Below are 8762 nucleotides of genomic sequence, written 5' to 3'. Positions count from 1 at the left end.
AGAAACAGGCCTTTGGCTACTTTCCACAATCCCGCCCCTCCTTTTTTATTTATTCTACTGTTTCTTCATCACTGGAGATAGAACCATAAAATGCCTCCAATTTGGATAACATCATCCCACGAGTCTCTTCCATTTTCTAAAGCTTTCAATGTCAAGTAGATACAGATTATCCCGTGTTGACCAATCTTCTATGTCCCTTAAGGGCATTTGTTTCATAATTGCAGTTTCAATAAGCCGCTGTGTAAGCCCGCGCACACAGGGCATATATAATACATCATCCCACACCAGTTAGTACCCCTACCTCCAGTATTAAGGAGGGCAGTATGGAGACGATTACTCCCTCCCATTTTCCAAAGTACAACTCCAGCCACCCAGTTAGTGAGGTGCCCACCCCTCAGCCAGGGTGGAGAGGCACTGCTACACTTTTGTAATAGTTCCATCTGGGCTGGATCGTGTGGGATAAAAGTACACCAATTTCCACTTAGCATTACACAGTCTCCTCCGTTCTCTGCTCAGACCATATCTAGCGCTATTCTGTTTCCCCATGCCACGCGACTGGTGGCATCCAATTGATCAGATATCCCCTTTACAGCATCCAGGATATAATTTATGAACCATTGTTGATTGTAGTAAATATAGTTTATCCAGTCCACGTTTTTTTATGAATAGTTTCCCACCAAAAGATAGTTAACTCAAATTCTGCTGCTATCTGATTGCGTGCGTTAAATTTATTAGGTACTCCCCTTGGCACCCCAATTGAATCAATACAAATTTGGTTACATAAAGACGTTCCCAGGAACTCCCTCTTACTTCTCTTTATCCCTATTACCTTCTCCCATTCTAATTTCAAGGTGAAGGGTATGGCCAATTGAATGATTGCACAGGTACCCTTCCAGTTGGGAGGAAGAATCAGTCTCAGGATCCTGCCTCTGCTCAACCACCATAGATCCATTCGAGGTACATTCAAGGCTGAGTAGTGCCCTCCCCTCTCCTCTGTCACATCTCGTACCTTTATACATATTGTAGATTTCCTACATTCCTCGTGAACTATCTTCCTTTTGTCTAGAAATTCAGGCGGTGTGATTTCCTGACACAGCCGAGAATGCCAGCGGAATCCGGACATCCTTCTTCAGAGCAGGAGGGAAATCAGGGACAGAGATTTACAGGACTGGTTACCCCAGGCCATTTTATCCTGATACAAGGCCATCGTTCACCTCATTCCTTGTCTGTCTTTATCCCAACCCAGCGGAAATGGAATCACCTGTGCTATAAGTGCATGCATAGCAATTGCTCTTTTTTAAACCCTTCACTGTATATTTTAACTATTCTACCCAGACATTTGTATCGCCATAACTTGTCTCAATCGTCTGTCTAAGGTCCTCTACCTCCACTATCTTTACTACTTTCAGATCATTGGATGGAGTATAGGGTTTCTCGCTGGGCATTATTGTGAAGGTACGATCAGTTGGATTAGTCTTGGATCCTTCTACGATTATTCTAAATCAACACGCCAACGGGTCCTTTCCCCTGATGTTTATACCCATTCCAAATTGATTTCTCATCTACCCCTTTTGAGTAGGTTTTTCCATTGATTTCCTCAATCCCTGAGGTTTGTTTAATGGTCATATAGATAGGATTACACTCTTTGTTCCTGCAGTTAATGGCAAAGTGTCCTCTCCAGATTGATATCTGACATTTTAGTACCAGATCTTGTACCAGCCGTCCAGCACCGGGTCTGGGTGGTCCACCATGCATCACACCAATAGGGACAGAGTCTATTAAGACACATATGTTTCTCCTGAACACTATGTCATCTCTGACTCTCAACCCCACCACATTTTATTAAGCTACAAGCATGACATTGAATCACCTGCAGTTTAGAACTCTCGGGGATGGTCATGGTGAACTTTACTGGCCCTGAAGGCTTGAGGGTGGATTCTAATCCTCTCCCTATTGGGGTATGAATCTCATTGGACCCACTCTGGTTTCCAATGACCAACGCTGTCCACCATATCCACCACCATCTCATGTTCCTTACTACCGAAGGAGGAGGGTTGTACATCGCTATTAAATTATCTTTCACAAACTAGTCCAAGTCCTGCTCTAATGACCATCAATGTCTTTTCAGCTGGTTCTTGAGCAGGTCTTTGGTGGGATGTATCTGCCAAGTTGGCGGCTCAGCAGTGGTGTCCACCAGTCCTTTCTCTCTGGTGTGAATTGTCCACCATATTTTGGCAGTTCTTATCGCCGGCTCAATGGTCAGGAGGGTTAGAAATGGTCCTACCCAACTTGGCTGAAGCTTGGAGTCCCTCCATACCTTCACCAGAACCCAATCACCTGCTTGTATTTGGTGGACAGCAAATTCGAGTGGAGGTATCTGGGCCAAAAGACCCTTCTTCCTAAGAACTAATAAAGAAGAAGCAAGAGCCGAGACATCATTCTTTAGAAATTGGTCAGTGACTTCTACAGTTGGCAATTTCCCTTCTCTTCCCAAAAATGACACTCTGAAAAGCATCTCATAGGGGTCAATCCGACATCCCTTTCAGGTGACCTTTGGATTCGCAGTCAGACTATAGTCATTTTGTCCACAGTAACTTTGTTTCTAGCACAAATTTGGACAATTGTTTATTCAATGTCTGATTCTTTCATTCTCACTGCCCTGAGGAAGGGGGATACCATGGGATATGAAAATCACATTTTATTTCTATCTTTTGCTTTATTTCTTGGTATCTTAGAGGTGAAGTGACTTCCTTGGTCAAAGTCTATGTTTCCCACCAGCCCATAGGGTGGTATAATGTGCTCTAAAATAATCTATGATACTCCCTATGAAATGGCCAAGGCCATTGGGAATGCTTCTACCCATCATGTCAGGTGACCAACTGGTACTAAAAGGTACTTTTGCCTGCCTATCTGAGGTCGATCGGTAAAGTCTACCTGTATACTCTGGAAGGGCCTTCTACCAGTTCCCCTTCCTCCCCTTTGGGATACCCTTAGTATCTTTGTGCTAACTTTTTGACAAGTTAGTCACCCTGCACAGATCTGTTTGGCCATGGTGTATACGCCCTTGCATCCCAATTTCCTCAATACTATATCGCACGTCGCTTGTCCTCCCCAGTGACTCCCTTGGTGCAGGGTTGTTTCTCATGATGGGTTTATTTACTAACTCTCTTCCATTTGGGAGAATCCACTTTCGTTCTTCAGTGTTTACTGCCCCCATTCCACAGAATTCCTCCACTTCCTCTTTAGTAAATATTGTTTTAGCTTGTTCACAACCCACAGTGGGAACCAACACGTATAACCATATAACAATTTCAGCACGGAAACAGGCCAATTTGTCCCTTCTAGTCACACTGATCCATGTACCCTCCTCTAATCCCACTTACCAGCACTCTGCCCATATCCTTCCATCTCCCTCCCATCCATATACTTATCCAACTCTTTCATAAATGAGAAAATTGACCCTGACTCCACCACCTTTCCCGGAAGCCCATTCCACGCAGTAACCACTGGCTGAGTAAAGAAGTTCCCCCTCATGTTACTCCTAAACCTTTGCTCGTCAACTCTCAACTCATGACCTCTTGTATCCTTCTCTCCTCCTCTCAATGGGAAAAGCCTTTCCACATCAACTCGATCTATTCCTCTCATTATTTTAAACAACTCTATCAAATCCTCTCTCAGCCTTCAAGTCATTAAGGTTGTCCATTGTCACCAGCCTTGTTTGCATTGGTCAGTGAACCATTAGCTCAGGCAACTCGACAGAATGACAAGGTTAAATGGATAGGAATTGCAGATGATGAATATGAGATTAATTTATTCACTGATCTATTGATTTATTTGACACATCCTTTGAAATATTTAAGAATGTTTAATTACATTTGGGGAGATATCTGGGTAGAAGGTGAATAGAGATAAAAGTGAAATATTGCCGATTTTGGAAGGGGATTATAAGGAGTGTAAAAATATTATAAAATTATGATAGTCTGATAAAATTAAATATTTAGGGGTAACTGTGAATGCAAATTATCAATCTTTATATATTTTAAATTATGTACCTTTATTGAAAAAGATTTAAATGGATTTGATTAAATGGAAGGATCTTCCATTAACGTTAATGGGTCAAGTAAATTGTATTAAAATGAATACTTTTCTTCGTATTCAATACTTATTTCAGTCAACTCCATGTTCACTTTCAAAGGGTTTATTTTCAGGATTTGAATAAGGTGGTGAGGAAAGTTTTATGAAAGGGAAAATTAGCTCGAGTGGCCTGACAGAAATTGACATGGAAATATGCACTAGGTAGACTCCAGTTGCCTCATTTTCAAAAGTATTATGAAGCTGCACAGTTGAAGTTTGTTAGTGGAATGATGGATATTAATCAGCCTCCTAGTCGGGCCAAGGTAGAGTTAGCCTGCATTTCTGAATTTGATCTACACCAGTTTATATACAAGTGGAATTTGAATTTATTGCAGGGATAGGATATGCCAGTATTAAAACATTTGTTGAAGATATGGGATAAAAGAAATGATGTTATAGGAACAAAGGGTAAATGATCAATTCAAACTCCGTTACATCAGCTTATTCCTTTTTCAAGGTTTCATAGGTATTTAAAGATATGGTATTTTCAGGGCATAAAAGTGATTCAGGATTGTTTTGAAGAGGGACAGTTTCTTTCTATAAATCAATTGAGGGAGAAATTTGGGACACCAGTAAATCCTTTATTTGTGTATTACCAACTTAGAGCTTTGATAAGAGATCATTATGGTAAGCAGATGAGTTTACCTAAGTTAATGTAATTGGAATCTTTGATTTCCTTTAAACCAACGAGAGGTTTTATTTCAAATATCTATCAATTGTTACAGGAAACTATGTAAAACCCGAATTTGGAGAAATCTAGAAATAAATGGGAAAGCGATTTAACTTATGCTATACCTCAAGAGGATTGGGAGGTTATAAGTCATGAAGCGATAACTAAACTGACTAAGGTAAGATATGGTTTGGTTAATTATAATTTTTTGCATCAGTTATACTGGACTCCTGAGAAATTGAAAAACTACGGATTTAGTCATTCAGATTTTTTAGAAGTGGGTCAAGTACTGGAACTTTTTTGCATGCAGTTTGGTCTTGAGATAGAGTACAAGCATTTTGGGAAAAGTTAGGTTGGTTTTGGAGAAATTATTGAAAATTAAATTACCATTCGATCCAGAGATTTTCTGTTGGGTGATATGGTTTGTTTGACTGGCTTAGGGTTGGATAAGTTTCAAATAGCATTTGTACGTTTGGCGTTATCTGTGCCACAAAAATGTGTAGCAATTACTTGGAAAGCCAATGCAGAGATTAATATAGTGGGATGGCAGAATGAATTAAGATCTTGTATTTATATGGAGAAAATAGCAATTTACAAAATAATTTCTCTATTTTTATTAAAATGTGATCATTCTATTTCGAATATATGGGTTTGGAAATATCTTAAAAGTGTGAATATGTTTTATGTTTTTTGGCTCACATTGAGGGGGCTGGCTGAAGGGGTGGGAAGTGGGGTTTACTAGATGTATAAAAACCTTTTTTCATGTTGCTATTGATTTCATCTTGTTCTTAAAAGTTTTTTTTTAAAGGTGAGCTGGGTCCTCCACTCAATCATCATGTTTGGACAACTGTGGGCACAAAAGTGCAGGGATACTTAGTTCACTAACCTGCCCATTTACCCACGAGGCATGAACATCACCGCGAGAAGCATGTAAGGGTTACCATACTCATCGCATGCAAAGAAGGATCCAGCTTGCTCCTCTGTCTTTTTGTATGGGGGGGTGCAAGCACACGTGCATCATGCGTGTGGCCAGGGCAACGCACAAACACATCCAAGAATCTGCAACTTAACAAATAAAATGGCCTGTACCTGTGGACATGGGCATGCGAGATGACAAAAAAACAAAAAGTCAGGGCTCTAACTCACCAGAACTTGTGGTCAACAACCACTTGGAGAACTACAGAATGTCACCCTTTGGATTGTAGGAGGCCGTTGGGTCCATGCTGGGTGTAATAATGGGAATCTTTGACCCAGCAATGGCGCCAGCACACATTGGGTAGTACCTTTCTGCAAAGCCATCAATTGTCTCCTGGAGGAGTGTTCCACTTGGCAGGGAGATTAAATGCTTACCGAGGACACCCTTCCAGGATCCTGTCACCTGCCGTACCACCATGCACACAAGTGCTGACACCTATCCCGAGGATGGCACTGATGGATCAATACTCACAAGAAGTTGCATACCACCTCAGAGCCACAGCCAGTCGAATTCCCTGCTCCAATAGATGCTGCGCATCTGGTCTATGTGGATGCAGATAAGGTTCGATGAGCTTCAGCATGTTGTTGGTGCCACGCGTCATACGGAAATGTCTCCTCCACTCGTCATCGTCAAATTTGGTGAGAATGTTACTCCAGAATGCAGCCCCCTGAGATCTGTGCAACCTCCATTAAGACCGATTTGTTATCACGGCTAATTGACTGACAAGCAGCATTCACCTCCGTCTGCGGCACCTACACTTTGCAAGCCTTTCCACCTCGAACTACCGCACTCTGTCCTACAATCTTTGCAGGGATCATCCACTAATCTCACTTATGCACTGTTCAGACCACATTGAGCTGAGAAGAACCTCAACGTATTTCATGGTCTCAATGTAGCACATCTCATCCTGGACACTGACACAGGCTGCCAACATCCCCATAAGCATTTCTCTTCACTCCTCCATGATCCTCATCTTATGTTCCTTCCAGCTTCAGCCACGACGCACTGCAAATGACATCAAGGCAGCATGGGTTTGACTAGGCCACAGTCAACAGGAGCCTGCATTTGCTCGGACACAGTTCTCCATCTGCCTGCATATTCAGGTGACAGAAAGGCATCTCCTCCGTGGCCACCTGAACATCCCAGCTGTACCCACCCAGCCGTGTCTCCCAGCGCATTTTATGCGTCCATGCACCTGAAATATTCGAGATGAATTTTCTCCTGCCACCTGCTAGACTAGTCCTCACACATGAGCAGATAAGTAGATCCCTGAGATGGAGGAAGTAGGCCTTCCAAGCCACAAGGTGGTACGTGCTGGAATCGGGAATCCAAAACAGCAACCTTGAATTTCAGGTACATTAAGACTTTAGAGCATTGACCCAGCAAGCAGGTTCTTGCCCAGAAATCAACATTCCGTTTAACACGAAGCCAGGTAAAATGTTCCTTAACTAGTTTGATTGATGCTCTTCTACCAGGTAGAGAGATAGTGAAGAGAAAATCCTCCCACACAAATGGCCTAGACCTTCTTGTGGAAAGCAAAATCACAGACCAACTTTTCACTGGATTTATCCAGGGTCACATATTGAAGATGGAGACCAGAGTTGATCTGGTGACACCGGATAAGATCGGGATCAATGCACCGTGCATGAGCCATGGCAGTAAAATCAATGGCAGTAGATGTCTGTAATGTTGCACCTGGAGAGGACACCAGCCACAGCATTCACTTTTCCTCAGAGGTTCTGTATGTCCGATGAAAATTGTTGGATGAAGTCCAAGTGCCGAATCTCTATGGGTAAGTAGAGATGTGTGCTTGTTCTTGCAGTATGTGTAAGAGGCTGGTGGTCTGTATAAATGGTAAAAGGATGACCTTCCAATAAAAACCTGAAATACTGGATTGGAGATTGTGCTTCATGAGGGAATTACAAAGAAACTTATTTCTAAATTGGATCTTCTACTTCAGGAGGAATCTCCAAAACCAGATTTCAATAAATCAGAAGATGGGAATTGGATTTGGGAACTGATATTGGTCCTTTTTGCTGGTGTGACATTTCTTGGGACAGAAAGATGGATATAATTAATGCTTTTTTATAGATTAGTTAATCATGAATTTATTTATCAATTATATTTAATGCCACATAAATTAATTTATTCCACATTTTTCAAATTTATATTTTAGATGTGGCACAGAAATTTGTACGTTTATACATTGTAGTTGGTCATGTACCAAGGTAACATCAATTTGGAAAGATGTGGGCAAGTTTTTGGAACAACACCTGAGATTTTTCTTTTGGGAAATGTATATGATTTGGAACCCCAATTCAAGTTCTCAAAAAATCAATTATTTTTTTTAAGTTGCACTGGTGGCGGCCAGGAGATGTATAGCAATTACATGGAAATCTGAATCTCATCTTAAAATTGATTGTTGGAACGAGATGAAAAATTGTATTCCCTTAGCAAAGGTGACTTATAATGTAGAAATGGGAATGAATCATACTTAAATATATGGAAACCATATTGAAATATTATGGGTTTGGATAGCTAATGTTTTCTCTTCTACACCCCACCTTTTCTTTAATCTTAAGGTTGATCCTTATCGTGTTTGTTTAATTCTACTATTTTATTAATATCCTGTCTTTCTTTTTGGGAGGGTAGGGCATGGAGGGGGGTATTTATTATAGTCGATTTGCACATATAATCTATATTCTTTTTTCTTGTCTACGTTTTTCCTCTTCTCACTTTTATGTACAGTACAACCATTTATTTTTCATTCTATTTTAATAATTATAAGTATTAATTCAATTCGATTCTATTATTATATTGCACTGTATACAAAACTATAAATATATATTTTTAAAACTGAAATGTTTCACTGCAAGATCGATACCTAAGAGTCTTCGCACAAAGGTATTATAATTTGCCTGAACCGGTGAGAGCTTGGCTGAAAAAAAACACCAGAGACTCCAAATGCCCTCAGCCTTGTCG

At 40.8% G+C, this 8762-nt stretch overlaps 1 pseudogene; it reads right to left on the bottom strand.

Moving 5' to 3' along the window:
• Positions 1-111: 111 nt before the first annotated feature.
• Positions 112-1123, bottom strand: LOC138750680 (uncharacterized; annotated as a pseudogene).
• Positions 1124-8762: the final 7639 nt, after the last annotated feature.

Source organism: Narcine bancroftii, unplaced genomic scaffold (genome assembly GCF_036971445.1).
Source record: "Narcine bancroftii isolate sNarBan1 unplaced genomic scaffold, sNarBan1.hap1 Scaffold_221, whole genome shotgun sequence".
Taxonomy (NCBI): domain Eukaryota; kingdom Metazoa; phylum Chordata; class Chondrichthyes; order Torpediniformes; family Narcinidae; genus Narcine; species Narcine bancroftii.
Note: the sequence above shows the minus strand (reverse complement) of the source record. Positions and strands in the feature narration are given on the sequence as shown.